At 45.7% G+C, this 19,831-nt stretch overlaps 1 pseudogene; it reads right to left on the bottom strand.

The window, feature by feature from the left end:
* On the bottom strand, positions 661-18,259 carry LOC102172240 (annotated as a pseudogene).

Below are 19,831 nucleotides of genomic sequence, written 5' to 3'. Positions count from 1 at the left end.
TGTTGAGGTTTAAGCCAACTTTTTCACTCTCCACTTTCACTTTCATCAAGAGGCTTTTTAGTTCCTCTTCACTTCCTTGAGTATACACTGCCTCATATCTGCTCTCCACCGTGAATTCCCTTCAGGAGGAGTCAAAAATCAGTAGCTGCTGCAACACAGGGTTTAATCCTTTTATAGGTAGATGGCTAGTGCCCATGGCAAGTGAGTATGCCATTAGTGATTGTAATAGTGTCACTCTAGATATGGGAAGATACAACAAGAGGGAATTTTTTCCTGGACCAGTACAGATCCCAAGTGGTCTAGAGCCCCTTGGTTACCATTGATAGACTTAGTCCAGTAACAGCACATTAAGTGGCCTGCTAGCAAAATCTTTGCCTGACCTTGAAATGAAACTTCTGAGCACCATGGGATGACATGGTCATGAAGTGCCTCCCAACATATGGTTGAATTCATGACCATGTGGAGCTTCCCTAGTAGCTCAGCTGGTAAAGAATCAACCTGCAAAGTGGAAGACCTGGGTTTGATCCCTGGTTTGGGAAGATCCCCTGGAGGAGAGCATGGCAACCCACTCAGTAGTCTTGCCTAGAGAATCCCCATGGACAGAGAGGCCTGGCATGCTGCAGTCCATGGGGTAGCAAAGAGTAAGACACAACTGAGCGACTAGGCACATACGCATGGGGCTCTGTCAGATACAAATTGGCAGTTGCCACAGCGCTTGCCATATACCTCTTCTAGGAATAAATCCTGCTGCAACAGCTGGTGATTTTCAACCTCCCCTGAAAGGAGCTGAGGGTGGAGAGCAGAAATGAGGCACTCTGGGCTCAGGAAAAAGCTGGCAGGACAGATCTTCAAATAGATATCCTCAGGAGGCAGTTTTATGAGCCCAATTCATAGAGATAGAATGAGAAATGGTGGTTGGCAAGGACTTGGGGAAGGGAGGAATGGGAGTTAATGTTTAATGGGTACAATGTTTCAGTTGGACAATGAAAGAATTCTGGAGGTTGATGGTGATGATGCTTGTACAGTAGTGTGAATGTATTTAATGTCATAAAATTATACACTTTAAATGTTTAAAATGGTAAACGGTAGCTCAGTCAGTAAAGAATTCCCCTGCAATGCAGGAAACTGGGATTTGATCCCTGGGTTAGGAATCACCTGGAGAAGGAAATGGCAACCCACTCCAGTATTCTTGCCTGAAAAAATCCCGTGGATAGAGGAGCCTGGTGGGCTCTAGTCCATGGGTTTGCAAGAGCTGGACATGACTTAGTGACTAAACCACCACCACAGTGTTTTACCAGAATTAAAGGTAAATTACATATTTTAAAGGTAAATTACATGTTTTTACTTTTGAAGTATTTGTGTCTGTATATTTAAAGTGGATCTTCTTGGCAGCAGTAGATGAGTTTTGTATTTTCTAAAATCCAATTTAAAAATTTCTGCCTTTTAAGGGATATTTAGACCACATACTTTTCATGTGATTGTTACTGCAGTTGGGTTTAATTCTTAAGGTTCTTCTAGTCCACTTTCATGCTTCCCCAGTGGCTCAGATGGTAAAGAATCTGCTTGCAATGCAGGAGACCTGGGTTTGGTTCCTGGGTCCCTCTGATCCCCTGGAGAAGGGAATGGTAACCCACTCCAGTATTGTTGCCTGGAGATTTCCATGGGCAGAAGTGCCTGCTGGGCTACAGTCCATAGGGTGAGAAAGAGCTGGACATGACTGAGTGACTAACGCATACATGTATCCCATTTTCACCCTCCAGATCATAGATTTTAATTTAACCCGAGGATATCAGCTGGGCATTATCCTTGCAATTCCCTCTGACAGGTATGCTGTGACTCAAGGTTGTGCTCTGCGTCTACATGTTGGGCAGATATCTTGCCTGCACCTGCTTGCTGGGGTGCAGTTACAGTTGCCTGAGGGTCATGCCTAGAGTCTGAGGCTCATGGGACACTGGGTGATAGGGGCTGGTGGGCAATATGTCTTTTTTCCTTCTGGCAATTTTTATTATTACTTGTTTGAATCAATGTATTTATGATGTGCCTTGTGTAGTTTTCATATTTCTTGTGTTTGTGTTAATTGATTTTTTGTATTTGTGGTCTTAAAGGTTCCATCACATTTGGAAATTTTACACCGAGTTATTCTTCAGGAATTTCCTTTGTCTCTTATCTCTTGCTTCTTTGGAACTCCAGTTATATATTTTAGTATTTTTTTTTTTTTTGCCACACAGCAGTGTAATTTAATCCTTGTTCAGAATCTCTCTTAAGAATTCAGTTTTTATTTATTTATTTTCTTTTTAAAAATTAAATTAAATTAATTTTTTTTACTTTATTTTATTTCACAATATTGTATTGGTTTTGCCATACAATTCTTAAAGTTGTTTCAAAGCTCCCTGTTGCTCAATTAATTTTTTTGCCTGTACTTTAAAACTTTGTGGTTCCTTTTGTATAGTTTCTGCTGCTGTTTCTTCAAGTTTACTGACCATTTCTTCTGTTGTGTCTAATCTGCTGTAATTTTCATTCTGTATACTTCATTCTTAGACTTTTGATTTGGATCTTTTTAATATTTTCCATGTCTCTGCTTAAAATGTTCAATCCTCTTTAGCTTCTTAAATGTATGAAATATGATTGTAGTAACCATCTTAATGTCCTTCCCTGCTAATTCCGTTATCTGTATTTTTTGGTGTGTTTCTACTGATTAATTTCCCCCCTCATTATGGATCATATTTCTCACTTCATTGTATATATATAAATTTTTGATTGGGCATTGGATGTTAGGAATTTTATGCTTTGGGGTGCTAGATTTTTTATTTTTAAAAATATTTCTGGCACTGTTTGGGGACACTGTTCAGTTCAGTTCAGTCGCTCAGTTGTGTCCGACTCTTTGCGACCCCATGAATCGCAGCACGCCAGGCCTCCCTGTCCATCACCAACTCCCAGAGTTCACCCAAACCCATGTCCATCGAGTCGGTGATGCCATCCAACCATCTCATCCTCTGTCGTTCCCTTCTCCTCCTGTCCCCAATCCCTCCCAGCATCAGAGTCTTTTCCAATGAGTCAACTCTTCGCATGAGGTGGCCAAAGTATAGGACACTGTTAATTTCCTGTAAATAGTTTATTTTTTTTACAGGCATGCTGTTCAGCTTTGTTAACTGAGAGGAGACCAGCCTTTAGACCAGGGTTACTTTTCCCCACTCAAGGTAGTATCGTCTTCAGCGCCCTGTTGATGTCCTGTGAATTATGAAATATTTCCACTCTGTTAGGTGGTGACACAAATTAGCCTTGGCTCAAGTTGAGGCTCAAGGATTGTTTCCTCTAATCTTGACCAGTACAGTGAACACTCAGCTGAAAACAGGAGTGGCATCTTGATAGATTTCCAGAGTTCTCGGTGTGTAGCTCTCTCCTGTGAACTCTGGCTACCTAGAGCCCCAAATCTCTCTTCCTATCTTGAGGAGACTGTAGGGCTTTGCCTGAATATATGTTTCTTGTTCCAGGCTTGGAAACAGTGTCTAGACTTGGAAACACTTGGAACACTGTCTAGAGTTGATTCCGTGTAGAGCTCATTTCCTTTGCTCCTCCCTCTGAGGAATCTATCCTCTGCTGCCAGATGTCCAATGTTTGAAAACTGTTGTTTTGTTTAATAAGTCTGCTTGGGTGTTGTTTGAGGTAGGAGAGTAAATCTGGTGCCTGCTCCTGTTTTTTCTTTTTTTTTATTCTGTTGCTAAATCATGTCCAACTCTTTATGACCCCATGGACTGTAGCACACCAGGCTTGCCTGTCCTGCACCATCTCTCAGAATTTGCTCCTGTTCATGTTCGTTGAGTTAGTGATGCTATCTAGCCATCTCATCCTCTGCTGTCCTCATCTCCTGTTCTCAATCTTTCCCCATATCAGGGTCTTTTCCAAAGAGTTGGCTCTTCAAATCAGGAGGCCAAAGTTTTGGAGCTTCAGCTTCAGCATCAGTTCTTCCAATGAATATTCAGAGTTGACTTCCTTTAGGATTGCTTGATTTGATCTCCTTGCAGTCCAAGGGACTCTCAAGAGTCTTTTCAAGCACCATGATTCAAATGCATCAATTCTTTTGTGCTCAATCTTCTTTATGGTCCAACTCTCACAGTCATACATGACTACTGGAAAAACAATAGTTATAACTGTACAGACTTCTGATGGCAATGTGTTGTCTCTGCTTCGTAATATGCTGTCTAGGTTTGTCATAACTTTTATTCCAAGAAGCAAGAGTCTTTTAATTTCATGGCTACAATCACTGTCTTCAGTGATTTTGGAGCCCAAGAAAATAAAGTCTCTCACTGTTTCCATTTTTTTCACTTCTGTTTTTCTTGAAGTGATGGGACTGGATGCCTAACAGAAGCAGAAGAGGCAGAATAATTAATACTTGTTCCAGACTCAGGAGTTCACAAAGCCCTCTCAGGGACCCTCACTCATCCCAGACACACATCTCACGATCCCCATGGTGGGATTATCATCTTGCTACCCGTTTTGCTGGTAAGGAAACTGAAGTTATGAGACTTGATCAAGGTCACACAGGTAAAGTGCTGAGGAGCCAAAGTGCAAACCCAAGACATCAGTCCCCATGTTGTGTATTTCTGCTCTGCACCCAGAGTTTGCTAGTGCTAATAATCATATTTCTCACTTCATTGTATGTATATAAATAGTGGAGAGCTGGCACTAATTGTTTATGCTAAAGGAAGAGGGGAAGGGGCACCGCCCCCTATCTCTAGGTCTGCATACCTTACTTTAATCTGAGTGTCCTCATGCTTAGAAAATGCTTTGCTTTGCATTCAGTCTTTCCTTCTTCTCCTGTGAGTTTATGGTTACAGGATCTGATATCAGGTGAAACTATTTTTTCTTGAGCTGAACAGTCCCAGGGTAGATTGTTATTGAGCAAGAGCCGTTAGTACTTTGCGTTTTTACTCCATTGACATCAGATCTGGAGAATTATCCTGATCTGAACCCTCATCAGCATCTCTTCCCCACTGGGACATTCTGCAGCCTCTCCTTTGCAGATAGTGATCAAAGGCATCACACCGGCCTCCTTCCACCGGGTATTGTGTAGTCACATGTGGGCCTTACTCTCATCCAATAGATTGAGTTCCCAGTGTTTGAGGTACATGAGCTGGATTTTGTAAGGATAGAAAGCAGCAGGAAGAAGTTGAAGGCAAGATTGCAAGCGGCAGGGCCAATATCTGAGGCTTCATGACCCCTCCCCATGGTGTGAGGGTTAGCAAGGCCCACAGTGTGTACAGAAAAGCATCTACTTCTGCTTCATTGACTATGCCAAAGCCTTGACTGTCTGGATCACAACACATCACAGAAAATTCTTCAAGAGATAGGAATACCAGACCATCTTACCTGCCTCCTGAAAAATCTGTATGCAGGTGAAGAAACAATAGTTAGACTGGACATGGAAAACAGTTCAAAACTGGGAAAGGAGTGCATCAAGGTTGTATATTGTCACCCTGTTTATTTAAGTTATATGCAGAGTACATCATGAGAAATGCTGGGCTGGATGAAGCACAAGCTGGAATCAAGATAGCCAGGAGAAATATCAATAACCTCAGATGTGCAGATGACGCCACCCTTATGGCAGAAAGTGAAGAGAACCTAAACAGCCTCTTTTTGAAAGTGAAAGATGAGCTTGAAAAAGCTGGCTTAAAACTCAACATTCAGAAAACAAAGATCATGGCATCCGGTCCCATCACTTCATGGCAAATAGATGGGGAAACAGTGGCAACAGTGAGCTCTGTGGGGGTGAAAGTGCAGAGGAAACAAAAGAAGGAAAGGAAGAAAGGAAGGAAAGGAGGAGAGAAGGTAAAGAGGAAGTTTCTTTCTCAGGGTTTGTTAGTGAGGAAACAGTTACCTATTTTCTCTTCTCGGTGGAGGGAACGCAGATCAGCACCTGTTCCCTTCCTGCTTGGGTCCCAGTCCTATCTCCTTGGAGGGGGAGGTATCATCCCCTAAAGGCCATTGTCTCTGCTCCTGTGGATGCTGTGTGGCTTCCTACCCACTTCCCAGCTGTCCCCACCCTGTCTGGGGCCTCACGCATCTGCAGTGGCTCCCACGGTGGCCTTGCTGTCACCTCTGCCTGTCCAACCCTCTGACTCCTGCCCTGGGATTTGTAGCCAGGCAGACTGTCCATGCCTGGCAAGGAGGCTGCACTGTGTTCCAACTGCTCTGCAAACCCAGGATCATGCTGGTTAGGCTTCTGTTCTTTTCTTTCAATGTCCTATTGGAATGACTTTCCATAACATTAAAACCAGTTTCCAGGCAGTTGCTTGTGTGATGGTCTGTCTATGCTGTGGACTCTATGTTGAACTGACCTTAGGGTGTCCCAGATATTCTCTTTTGTAGGAGACTCTGAGGACTTCATTCTTGCTTATTTATGTTGATGGCTGCTTTTGGCCATCGCTTTAGCATAACTGTTAGTAGCAAAATTGCTGGGACAAAGGCCATATGTATAGTCAGGACAAAACATCTCCAGAAAGATTGAGCAAAATTACACTCTTAAAGAAGTGTTCCAGACCTTTCTTTTTGCTTTTTTTTTCCTACTGTTTCTCTCACCTAAGGTATACATCTCTTTGATCTACAATTTGTAAACGATTAAAGTGGAAGGTGGGGTAAGATTATTGCTTTGAAGATCAGAATTTATCCTCATGTTGGTGGCACAGTCTACAAAAATAGAGCCTCAAGAACAGGAGAGGCTTCCCTGGTAGCTCAGCTGGTAAAGAATCCGCCTGCAATGCGGTAGACCTAGCTTCAATCCCTGGGTTGGGAAGATCCCCTGCAGAATGGAACAGCTGCCCACTCCAGTATTCTGGGCCAGAGAATTCCATGGGCTTGCAAAGAGTCGAACGCAACTGAACGACTTTTTCGCTTTTCAGGAACAGGAGGCTCGTTAACAGACACCAGCTCCAGCCCCAGCTTTAGGAGAGCCCCAGCCGATCAGCCCCAGCTTACCTAGGGGGGCAAAGCCTGACCTTTTCCAGTTCATATTATGGCAGTAGTCGTGCTGAGACTATGCGTGTCTCCCAACATGGATGCATCAATGTGTTCTATTGGAAGGATCTATAAATGCACCCGTTTGTTTAGTCAACATGTATTACTTGTGGGATTATTATGTGCCTGTCTCCAGTATGTATGAAGAAGATCGGAGGAGACGTCTTCCATCTGTACGATGGGGGACATGCCTTGCCAGGCTTGTGTGGAGACAGCAAGATAGCATATGTAATTGACCAGAGCTGTGCTTCTTACACTTATTGGTGATTTCTTATCAACAGAATCATGGCTTATGGTTCTATGAACACTACTTGGAAAATGAGTTTGAGAGACTGTTCACTTGAGTCTCCATTTAGCTTAGTTCATGATATTTACTGTCAAGGTGATCATAATCCAGTGTCACCTAAAGGGGCCAGGCACAGGCAACCTTGGACACGTGGCCGTTTTGCACACAGATGGCAACTGCAAGGTAGATGGGCGTGTTCAGGGTTAGGTGACAAGCCTGAAGTCAGTGACCCTCCACTTACCCTATGCCAGCCTTTCCATGTCTCCCTGAAAGGAAGCTGTTCACTCCTTGGCCTCTTACCCACAACTCTGCCGTTTTCTCCATCTGGCCCTCCCCAGAGAGGGCTGTCTCTTTATCTGTCTCCATGACTCGGTGGTGGGTTCCAACCCATCCCTCTCCCCTGGGGTCCACCACAGCACCTGGCACATAGTAGCTGCCCAGTAAATTTGTAGTGAATGAAAGATGTGGAAGGAATGAGGAATACATCTCTCTTGCTGGCGCTTGTCTTGTAGAGTAAAGGCCCGTACTGAGAGGGAAACAGGTGGGAAGGCCAGAGGACCCCAAGCGGCACACAGAAGGAAATAATAAACTGCCAGGGGCAGATGTTTTTCCTTCTCCACACAAAATTCAGAGTCTTCTTGAAATTCTGTGTGGATGACACATGGTTCTGCCTTGAGCCAACCAATGTGTTTTTCTTATGGAAATGTTTTTTTCCTAAGCTACGTTAGTGAAACTATGTATTTGCTTTGGAATCTGTCTTTCTTCAAAATGGTTCCACCTAAGACTAATTTTCTTTTTCTTTTTTCAAACCTTGGGCTGTAAATGGCTCAACCAACTAGTATTCCTGTTAATTGTTTTATGGCCAGGGGATGACACACCTCATGCCATCCTATCTCAAAAATGCGTATTGTGGGAGAAGGGCCTGTGAAACTCCCTCGGTGCTGAGGTGTCTGTTATCTGATTAATAGCTTTCTAACAGACATAAAACACCTTGTTAAATACTAGCAAGGAGGCACTCTTTCTGTCCCCTTCTGATGTCTATGTCAGAAGCTTTCCATATCTTTATTATGCTTTAATAAAACTTTGCTACGCAAAAAGCTCCAAGTAGCCAAGCCATGTCTCTGACCCCAGATCAAAATCCTCTCCTCAGAGGTCACAAATCCCCGTGTAACACACAGCTCACAGCAGCAACCTTTCAATACTATGCATGGAGTTGGGTCTGTTTTCCACATTACTTATTCTTTTATTTCTCATATCTTTTTCTCTGCCTCTGACCCTGGTGTCCCCATCAGGGCCTCTGCCTCAGGTCTCCAGGTGAGAGAAGGCGATGCTTCCATTCTCACAGTGTCAACCCATGGCAACTCGAACCAAATGATTTAGAGCTCTACCCCTGAAGGAAGTCAGAAAGGCGGACGGTCCCCCCATTATATGAGTGGCATCCTCCCCAGCAGCACTGGAGGCCAATGGAAGGGTCCTGCTGGACCCCAGAGGAGGGGAGTGGCTCAGGGATCCACACAGGCCTGACACTTGGGAAGTGAGACTGGAAAGGACACTGCAGGTATGGGTTGCAAAGAGCTGGTGACTGGGGTAGGAGGAGGAAAGGAAACCATCTCAACTTGAAGGACTTCACCGAGATCCCCCTGGAGCAGAAAGTTACTGCCAATGTTCCTCTGAGATGGGGAGCATAGAAGCTATTTTTTTACCCCTTACCATCTCTCTGAAAGGGGCCTTCCCAGATGGCTCAGAGTTAAGAATCTTGCTTCCAGTGCAAGAGGCGTGAGTTCGATCCCTGGTTTGGGAAGTTCCCCTGAGAAGGAAGTGGCTACCCACTCCCAGTATTCTTGCCTGAAAATCCTATGGACTGAGGAACCTGGGGGGCTACAGGTTCTGAGTCTTTTTTCCTGTCTTGCATACAGGGTCGTCATTGCCATCTTCCTAAATTCCATATATATGTGTTAGTATACTGTATTGGTGTTTTTCTTTCTGGCTTACTTCACTCTGTATAATTGGCTCCAGTTTCACCCATCTCATCAGAACTGATTCAAATGAATTCTTTTTAACGGCTGAGTACAAAGTATTTTTTTTAAAAATACCTGTGGCAGATTCATATTGATGTATGGCAAAACCAATACAATATTGTAAAGTAATTAACCTCCAATTAAAATAAATAAATTTATATTAAGAAAAGAAAAAGAATGGCCTATAGCTCCCCATCACACTCTGCTGTTTCTTTCCTTCTGACTCCTGCTCTCTTGTTTTCTCCACAGGGAATACCCATTCTTCTCCCCATTACCCACAACCCATTCTTTTTCTAAAAAAATTTTAATTTTGTATTGGAGGATAGCCAATTAACAGTATTGTGATAGTTTCAGGTGGACAGCAATGGGACTCAGCCATACGTATACATGTATCCATTCTCCCCAAAACTCCCCTCCCATCCAGGCTGCCACATAACACTGAGCAGAGCTCCCTGAGCTACATAGTAGGTGGTTGTTGGTTCCCCATTGTAAATAGCATTGTCACAATGCGTTCTTTATACTGCTCTCAGGCTGTCTAGGAAAACTTTCTGGTCCTACACTCACATTATTTGGCTACTCCAGGCTGGGTTGGGTAACTTACCCTGGCGCTCCCTTGGTCTGTAGCCCTCCTCACCCCTAATCTGCCCCCAGACACCTTTGCACAGCCCCCGTGGGTACCATAGAATCCATTATAGACTTGTCTCAACACGAGCAGGCTTCCTCTTTCTTCTGTGAGGCTGGGGGTTTAGAATAACTGCAATTCTCTCTTCCTCAAAGTCTCGTTTGAGCCCATCAGCCTGCTCTGAACTCCCACACGGAGCTGACATGAAGCCTCCACCCTGTGCCGGGGCTGAGCAGTCACTGTGCTCCTTTATCACCGTAGCATCCAACCTCCCCACAGAGGGGTTGGTACCCCAACTCACAGGGTGCAACGTTGCAGTGAAGTTCTAGCATAAGCACATAATTTATGATCTCAATCTGCACGCTTTCGTGTTGGGAAGAGGAGATTGTTAATCACTGTGGTGGCACAGCACACTGGGACTGTCCCCAGCCATCCTTCTTGTCACTTGTTCCATTTCAGGGGTTGCTAGAGCTGACTTTCCGTTGAGGTCTGAGGTCTCTGGTTGAACTGAAGCTCTGGGAAACCTGAGGCCCTTAGTGTTCCCCTCTCCTTGTGACTCCCACCATGCCAGCACGGAGTGGTGTCTCCACATTTAGTTCAGGAGGATGGATGTCCCAGACTGCCCCTTACTCTCACGTGGCTCGTTTTGTGGGAGGCGCTGGCCCAGCCACAGGGACTCAGCTGCATCTGAGGTGCAGCAATGAGGTGACCAGGCCCGAAGAGGATGCCCTCCTCCCAGCAGGAGCCCAAGGGTTCTTGTAAGTCTGAGATTTGGGAACCAGCCCCCTGGGTTGTCCCTTCACCTTCTGGATGTAGTATTTACGGGACATTGGGAAGTCCACGCCATTCATGGTGAAGATACTGGGAGGCAGGATCATGGTGCTATTACACAAAATCAATCGCTGTAAAAGAAAGCAGGAGAGAGGTTGACCCAGGTGATTCTTGGTGTGTAGGGAGCACAAGAAGACTCTGTGGCATGACCCTTTACCTGCTCATTTTGGAGTGGGCTGGGGTTGATGCTCCTCTGGATGCTTCTGACTATGTCAGTTGGGCCAAACAAAAATTGCCTGACAAGATCCAAAATGGCCTGACATCTGCTGGAACAAGCAATCACTTTTTTGTTCACAGAGATGCGGAGAGACAGAGGGACAAAGCAGGCACTAGGGTCACTCTGGAGATCCCCCACCACCATCCCTTCCTTGACTCTCTCCTGAACAGCTCTTCAGCCTCTTGCCCTGACTCTGTCTTCCTTTTCTCTGGTCACATCATCTTTTTGACTTCCTTTCAGTTCTTGCAGGCACCAGGCTCAGGGTCTGGGCTTGTGCTGGAGACCTTCCTAGAAGAACCTCATCACCTTTGTTTAGCAAATTTCTCCTTATCTTCCAAGTTAATTGTCACTATGTCAGGAAAGTCTTTCCCCCAAACTAGATCAGGCTTCTGTTCTAGATCAGAGTCTCTGTAGACTCTTCCCCAGGTCTAGCATGTACCAAGGTGGTAATTCACTGTGTGTGAACTTCATTTCATGTTGTTTCATGCACGTCTGCCTCACTAGATGTGATGGCAAGTTGGATCCTCAGTGCCTCCCTCAAGTGCCCAGCATACCAGGTGATGCACAATGTATGTCTGTTGAATGAATGAATGAGGAACACCCAGAGACCTGTATCTGTGTCTCGCCAACGATGGGTCGGCTCATACAGTGAAGATGCAGGTCTCTAGGACAGCAGATGGTCAGAGTGGGGGTGGGGGAGACTCAGGCTGCCCTGGGAGAGTTTGTCTCCCAGCACCGCCCCCTCACCCAGCTCAGACCCTGAGGCCCCTGCCAGGGGAGCATGAGCAGACCCAGGGGCCTCCAAAGAGCAGGGAAGCTTTGGCCTGAGGGCATCACAGAGAACCCCCATCAATTATTGCCCCTTGTTCTCAGGCCACTCCTGGACCCCCGTTTCCTGACTCAGTCACAGCCCCCACCCCACTGTGTGCCCGGTTTGGGTGGTAAGTAGCCCTGGTCAGGTGGGGTGTCTCTTTTTATGCGTTGCTCTCAGGTCTCAAGACTGCAGCCAAATTCTCTTCACTGCTGGGTAACTTCTCTCTGAGGAGACCAGTTTTCCCAGTTTTTCAGGACTTTCTCAGTTTTTCAACTGGCAATTCTGTGTACTGAGAACACTTTAGGTCCTGGGTGGCCCTGCTCAGTAGGTCATCTTCACACAATCCTGTTCAGGTTGGTGAAATGCCTCCTGATCCTCTTTTCACCACACTCTAGGGTCCTCTAACCAGGCTCCCCACCTCACAGCACATGGGTGCAGCCCTCCCCCAGCTGCCCAGGCCTCTCTGGACCCTTTCAGGACCCTGGTGACAGGCCTGATCAGGAGCTCTGGGGCAAATGAACCCATCGGTGTTGTGTGTTCCTTTGTGTATGTTTGCATGCATTTGTGTGTCTGTGTGTGTTTATCTGTTTGGCTATGTATGTGTTTATATGTGTCTCTGTATCTGTTTTCATGTGTGTGTGTGGAGCATATGTCTGTGTGTGACTGTGAGCGCATTTGTGTGTGTAAGAAAAGGAGTACATCAAGGCTGTATATTGTCACTCTGCTTATTTAAGTTATATGCAGAGTACATTACACAAAATGCCAGGCTGGATGAAGCACAAGCTGGAATCAAGATTGCTGGGAGAAATATCAATAACCTCAGATATGCAGATGACACCACCCTTATGGCAGAAAGTGAAGAAGAACTAAAGAGCTTCTTGATGAAAGTGAAAGAAGAGAGTGAAAAAGTTGGCTTAAAACTCAACATTCAGAAAACGAAGATCATGGCATCTGGTTCCATCACTTCATGGGAAATAGATGGGGAAACATTGGAAACAGTGACAGACTTTATTTTCTTGGGCTCCAAAATCACCGCAGATGGTGACTGCAGCCATGAAATTAAGAGACGCTTTCTCCTTGGAAGAAAAGTTATGACCAACCTAGACAACATATTGAAGAGCAGAGACATTACTTTTCCGACAAGTTCCGTCTAGTCAAGGCTATGGTTTTTCCAGTAGTCATATATGGATGTGAGAGTTGGACTATAAAGAAAGCTGAGCACCGAAGTATTGATGCTTTTGAACTGTGGTGTTGGAGAAGACTCTTGAGAGTCCCCTGGACTTCAAGGAGATCCAACTAGTCCATCTTAAAGGAGATCAGTCCTGGGCGTTCATTGGAAGGATTGATGTTGAAGCTGAAACTCCAATACTTTGGCCACCTGATGGGAAGAGCTGACTCATTTGAAAAGACTCTGATGCTGGGAAAGATTGAGGGCAGGAGGAGAAGGGGATGACAGAGGATGAGATGGTGGATGGCATCACAAACTCAACGGACATTAGTTTGGGTAAACTCTGGGAGTTGGTGATGGACAGGGAGGTCTGGCGTGCTGCAGTCCATGGGGTCGCAAAGAGTCAGACACGACTGAGCGACTGAAATGAACTGAACTGAACTGTATGTATCCATGTGCATGTGTGGGAGGATCATTTGGGGTGGCCCTCAGAAGGAGAGGCTTACCGGTCCACGGTTATCTGCCATAAGCAGGCTTGGGTCACCGGTACCCACGTGAGAGCTCCCTTGTGGTAGGCGTGGTCCACCCCACCAAGCATCAGCAAGCTGCTCTTCTGCGGACAGCTGAAGAGAGAAGGAAGAAGGGGCTCACTGGAGGAGAGTAACACCAGGCGCTGTCTGAGGACTGTGCTTCTTCACCCATCAGAGGCACTACTACCGTCTCCATTTTACACATGCGGAAACGGATGCTTGGAGAGCTTGAGTACCTGACCAAGTTCGGTCCCCATCTAATGAGTGTCACAGAAGAGGTTCGAAGCTGGGCAACCTGGTTCCAACCAGGCCTGGTTCTGACCACCCATCCTTCTGAAGAGGGCCTGGACCTTTCCAGCCACCTGAATGCTCAGATATACCCTCAAAGGACTTTATGCTGGAGGGGCTGGGCTTCCTCCTTGTCTAGCCTGTCATTTTTCAGGAAAGCTGATGTCTGAGGGAGCTAAGAATATGGGTTCAGGCTCAGCCAGGGTTGGCTTCTCTTGCTTGTGACCTGTGCTGTCTATGGGACTTCAAGCTGAGCAGGCTGCCCACCTCCACTATCCCTGTCTTGAAATTGCTAATGTGTTTCAAACAAGGGGTTTCACATTTTCATTTTGCGCTGGCTCTTGTAAATTCTGTAGCTCGTCCTGGGTTCCCGGTGAAATGTTAGTGAGGAAGGAAACATTCCCGGCATCCCTCTCCTTCCATCCATATCAAATTCATCAGCAAATCCCGTTGCCTTTTCCTTCAATATCCTGACATCTTCTATTGCTTTCCCTATTACCTCCACCTCCTTGGACAAAACTGCATCCTTGGACCCATGAGCATGGTTGTGTTCCAATGAAACCATATTGATAAAAACCCAGTGGTGGGGCCAGATGTGATCCTGGGGCAGTAGTTCTCCTAGGCTAGACCATCTGACAGGAATATTCTGGATGAGGTAGTCTTTAATTTTTCATGCAATTGAAAGCATCTTACAGTTAATTTGGAAAGAAGACTTGTCCAGCTCAGACTTACCTGCTTATGAAAAAGGCAAAGACAGGCTCAGAAATGATTCCATTTTTATTCAGGTTGTCGAAGATGGGGGTGGTCCTATGGATGGTGAGGCTGGGGTAGGCTAAGCCCATGATGCCATCATAAGATGCATGTTCCAAGGCTCCATTGAGGTGATTCACGCTGAGGACAAATGTCTGCGACTTGGCAATAAGTTGCCTGATCTGTGAGAGAGGAGAGTGTGCCCACATAAAGTTTGGGAAGTGGGACTAGAACTGGGCTGTGGGACTGTAGATGCCATTAGCACTCTAGAGAACTGAATCCTCAGTTGATCTCAGATGGGGACATCAAGCTGGGACAGGAATTTGGGTTTCATTTGTGTGGGGCCATGCATCTTAGCAATACCTGCTTATCCTGCAAACAGCATGTGAGTGAGTCAAATCGGTCTCATGTCTTCTGTACAGGTGGGGCAACCAAACTCAGGACAGGACTGAATGGTTCCCCTCTGAGGATACTATGAATAGAGAGCAGACTAGTTTTCTCTTTGGGAACACTATGATCTGATGACAAACAGGAACTGAATTCATTGCACTGGAGTGTGGATTCTGCATCTGCCCAGGCAGACAGAAGCCCATTATACAATGTCTATGGCTGGGCTGTATGGCAAAACCAATACAATATTGTAAAGTAATTAACTTCCAATTAAAATAAATAAATTTATATTTATAAAACAAAAAATAAAAAGAAAATTCTTCCTGGATATCAGGCTTTTGGGGACGTGCACACCTGTGCGTGCCTGTGTGTGTGTGAGAGAGAGACAGAGATCCAGACAGAGAAACACAGGGAGGGCATACTCAGGCACTTTGTGTGTGTGTGAGGGGCAGGCCATAGTTTTTATCAGTGTCAAAGGCCCCCTAGAGTGAGCACCCTTTTTATCAGGCCCATATTACATCTGTGACCCCTGATTCCCCTGCCTGGATACCTGAAGCCCTGTGCTACCCCAGGGGAACCAGATCAGTTTTATCCTCTCCCCAAACCCACACCTACTTGAGTCCTGAAGGTCAGCGAAGCTCCACTGAAAAAATATGTGACCTTGGCAAGGCCCTCGCTCTGTGCACCTCATGTCCCTCGTCTTTATCCTGAGCTGATAATAGTACCTCCTGCCTGGGGATGTTGCAGGATGAAACAAGTTATTACCACGAAAGTGCCCTGTAGAGCCTGTGAATATACAAGGGGGTGCTATATTGCCCCTTCTTCCTGCTCCAGCAAAATGAACGTTGGGTAATGGAGATGCAAGTTCACATCCCAAGCCCCTCTCTGGGGTTCATTGTTTTGGGAGTTTGTGTGTCAGCAGGGGAGCTGTCTCCCCAGGGACAGGGCCCTGCTGGGCAGGTGGCCAGCCACTAGGGGATTTTCAGAAGACAGTTCCTCCTAGCTGCATCTATTTTGCAGGCATTGGTTGCTCCCAGGACTAGACCTGACTGAGCCCCTGGTTCCCACATTACCCGAACAGTGTCAGTGGCAAGAACTCCCGTTATCCTTCCACATCCATAACGGAGGTTGATGTGTTTCCCATCACCAGACTGGAAGCTGCTGGACGCCTTAGGGTTGTATCTCTAGTGTTTACCTGCTGACACAAGAGGTGGGTATCTGTCAGGTGCCAGGGATGGAGTGGGGGTAGAGGGAGGACAAGATGGGTGGGGGGCTGGTACTCACAGCAGGAGGGACTTTAGCAGTAGGTGGAGGAAACCCACAAGTCAGACGAGCTGGTGTCAATGATGACTCGGAACTCTTGAGGGGGTGTTCCAATGGTGATGTTGATGACATAGGCCATCTACAGGGGTCGGGGAGGGAGGTTAGGGCAGACTTGGCTGCCTGGCTACCCTCCGTTCATAGCGTCCTGCCTCCCTCTGGGCATCCCAATGCCTGAAATCACTTTCCAATCACGCTTCCTCACAGCCTCTGCTCAGCGGTCCCTTCATCTGAGAAGCTCTCCAGTCTCCTCTTTAAGGCCAACCTTATCACCTTTTTCTCCAGGTGGCCCTCTTAGTTCACCCCAGGCCACTCCTGCTAATCTCAGAGCATGCTCTGTCAACAACACGGAGATGGCCAATTTCTTGGTATGTTATCAATTTTTGACTCTTTCTGGCTTTCCTATGCATTCTTGAACAAGAGATGAGCATCTCCCCCTCCTTTAAAAATGAAACAAAATAAACTTTCTGCTAGTGTAATTTAGGGAAAGTTACTCTACTTCTTAAACCTCAGTTTCCCTGTCATTATCACAAACTTGTTTTGTTACTGATTCCATGGGGTAACTGTGAGGCTTAAGACAATCTGCATACAGCACTCAGTATAGTATTGGGGGCACAGAGTAGGACAAATGTTTGTCTAAAAACTCAGCAGCTGGAGGAGACTCTTAAGAGAAGGCTTACACCATTAGTATCCTTCACAGTTGTGAGACATCATCACTCACTGTCGCCTAGAAAATTAGAGACTTACAGAAATTTTAGCAATTAAAAAAAAAAAGTACCTACAGTGTTAGACCTTTATGGAGTCACTTGCATTAGGGGCTCAGTAAATGGGTGCCTTTTCTGGATCTGTGGGGGGTGAACTTTCTCTGCCTTGGGATTCACACTTGATTTGCAGTTGACGTTATCTTTTGTTTGGCACATCTCACCATTCATCTTATATCAGTGGCTCACTTAGTTCAGAAAGAATAATCTCCCTGAAACTAATACCACATTTTTGACCCAGAAATGGATGGTTACCTGCCAACTGGTCATTGCTGGGCCCAGTCATCACAGACCAAGATTTGAGGATGAGACTGCCTTCTCCTCTGGAAATGGGTTACTGTTCCCCACTGTTTCTTCCTCCTGCAGGAGCCCCAGCCCCAGCATCCCACCTGGCACCTCCAGATGAGCCCCAGTGCTAGGCCAGAGCCTCAGGGGGTGCTGTGGAGCACCGCCCTCCTAACATGCTCACGTTCATGATTTTCCTTAGGTGATGAGATGAGACCTTGTGGTCAAGAGTAAGTTTCCCAGGACAGGCTATAAGATTGTTCCTCCAGGAAATATTTTGGCTTGATTTCTTCCAAGACCACTTCTTGAAGTGTCTTCATCTTCATCATAGGGATTCTTTTACCAAGCTTGGGGAAAAGAAAGAGCCAATAACCGAGTATGACTGTTGTATCTGGCATTGTAATGGCACTGTGTATCTTCCAAGCCTTTTTATGAGAGTCATCTTTTATCAGAATGCCATGCAAAGACATGTCAAAGACCTAGGTCTGCATACAGGTTCTGTTGTGTAATCTTGGGTAAACCAGATGACCATTTGGAGCCTACGCAGATGAAGACACTGACACATACACACAGAAGAGGAGAGAGAGCAGAAAGCAGACCTAAAGCAAATGCAGAAGAAGTGCTTTTCTCTAGCACCACACCTATAGCTGCACAGGTCATGCACTGAACAGTTCCAAGGAGTGCCATCTTTATATAGGTCGTGATGTGACTGGTACTCCCAGGGTTATGCAACCCTGTAAGCCTGCCCCATGAAGGATGCCCATGACAAGATTCTCATCAATCAGTGAAAGCTGAAGTTTAAGACTGCCAGGGAATGGTTACATTCTCTTCTAACCCTGATGGGTGGAAGAATAAGAGGATGAAAAGAGAAATCCCAGAAAGAGAGATGATGCCACTTACAGTCCCTGTACTTACATGACTATGCACTCTGAGAGGGCCACCAGCCTGAGGAGCACAAGCCACTTCATGCTTCTTTCCTGGGTCCAAGGATTCAGGCAAGTTCGGGTTCTTAGCATAGAGTGGTGGCCAAGAGCTCCTATATATGTTCTGACCTGACATGACTGTCCCCTTTAGGCTACTAATGGATCTGATAAAGAATACCAAACTCTTGATAAAATCTTTATCTCTATCAGTTTCTGTGGACATTGGATTAGACAATTCTCAGAATACAGAGATTTCTACTGCAACTTGTTCTTTGAGGCTTGAATGAAATTTAAACTAAACAAAGAATGGGGAGACTCTTGCCAGCTTGGAGACAAAACACTGCTAATAATATGATAAAAGTATATGCTGGGGCCATGCTAGACATACGTGATCTCACATGGTATTCCTAGACATGTCATAAGATGTATGTGGCTGTCCTCAGTTGGAGAGGGGATTGCTAGAAGGAAAAGAAGTTACTAGCAAAGTGAACACTTTAGGGGCAACACAGTGACATATAAGTGGCTTTAGGTAGTGGGACACTGGCACAGATCAGGGACACCTTTGATGCCAGTCTGTATCAAAGATCTAGGCTGGAGCAGTACAGCAATTGCATGGTTTCAGTATTGGAAGAAATGTGATGCAGGCATCCGCCAGATTCTTTACATCATCCAACAAACAGTTAAGGGGAACCCTGTGTGCTCATGACCAAGATAATCATGATGGTGGGATCACTCACCTAGAGCCAGACATTCTGGAATGTGAAGTCAAGTGGGCCTTAGAAAGCATTATTATGAACAATGCTAGTAGAGGTGATGGAGTTCCAGTTGAGCTATTTCAAATCCTGGAAGATGATGCTGTGAAAGTGCTGCACTCAATACGCCAGCAAATTTGGAAAACTCAGCAGTGGCCACAGGACTGGAAAAGGTCAGTTTTCATTCCAATCCCAAAGAAAGGCAATGCCAAAGAAAGCTCAAACTGCCAAGCAATTGCCCTCATCTCACATGCTAGCAAAGTAATGTTCAAAATTCTCCAAGCCAGGCTTCAACAATACGTGAACTGTGAACTTCCAGATGTTCAAGCTGGTTTTAGAAAAGGCAGAGAAACCAGAGATCAACTTGCCAACATCCGCTGAATCATGGAAAAAGCAAGAGAGTTCCAGAAAAACACTATTTCTGCTTTATTGACTATGCCAAAACCTTTGACTGTGTGGATCACAATAAACTGTGGAAAATTCTGAAAGAGATGGGAATACCAGACCACCTAACCTGCCTCTTTAAAAACCTATATGCAGGTCAGGAAGCAACAGTTAGAACCAGACATGGAACAACAGACTGGTTCCAAATAGGAAAAGGAGTACGTCAAGGCTGTATACTGTTACCCTGCTCACTTAACTTATATGCAGAGTACATCATGAGAAACGCTGGGCTGGAAGAAGCACAAGCTGGAATCAAGATTGCCGGGAGAAATATCAATAACCTCAGATATGCAGATGACACCACCCTTATGGCATAAAGTGAAGAGGAACTAAAAAGCCTCTTGATGAAAGTGAAAGAGGAGAGTGAAAAAGTTGGCTTAAAGCTCAACATTCAGAAAACAAAGATCATGGCATCCGGTCC

Source organism: Capra hircus, chromosome 29, assembly GCF_001704415.2.
Source record: "Capra hircus breed San Clemente chromosome 29, ASM170441v1, whole genome shotgun sequence".
NCBI lineage: Eukaryota > Metazoa > Chordata > Mammalia > Artiodactyla > Bovidae > Capra > Capra hircus.
The sequence above is the reverse complement of the archived record's forward strand: the minus strand, read 5'-3'. Positions and strand labels throughout refer to the sequence as shown.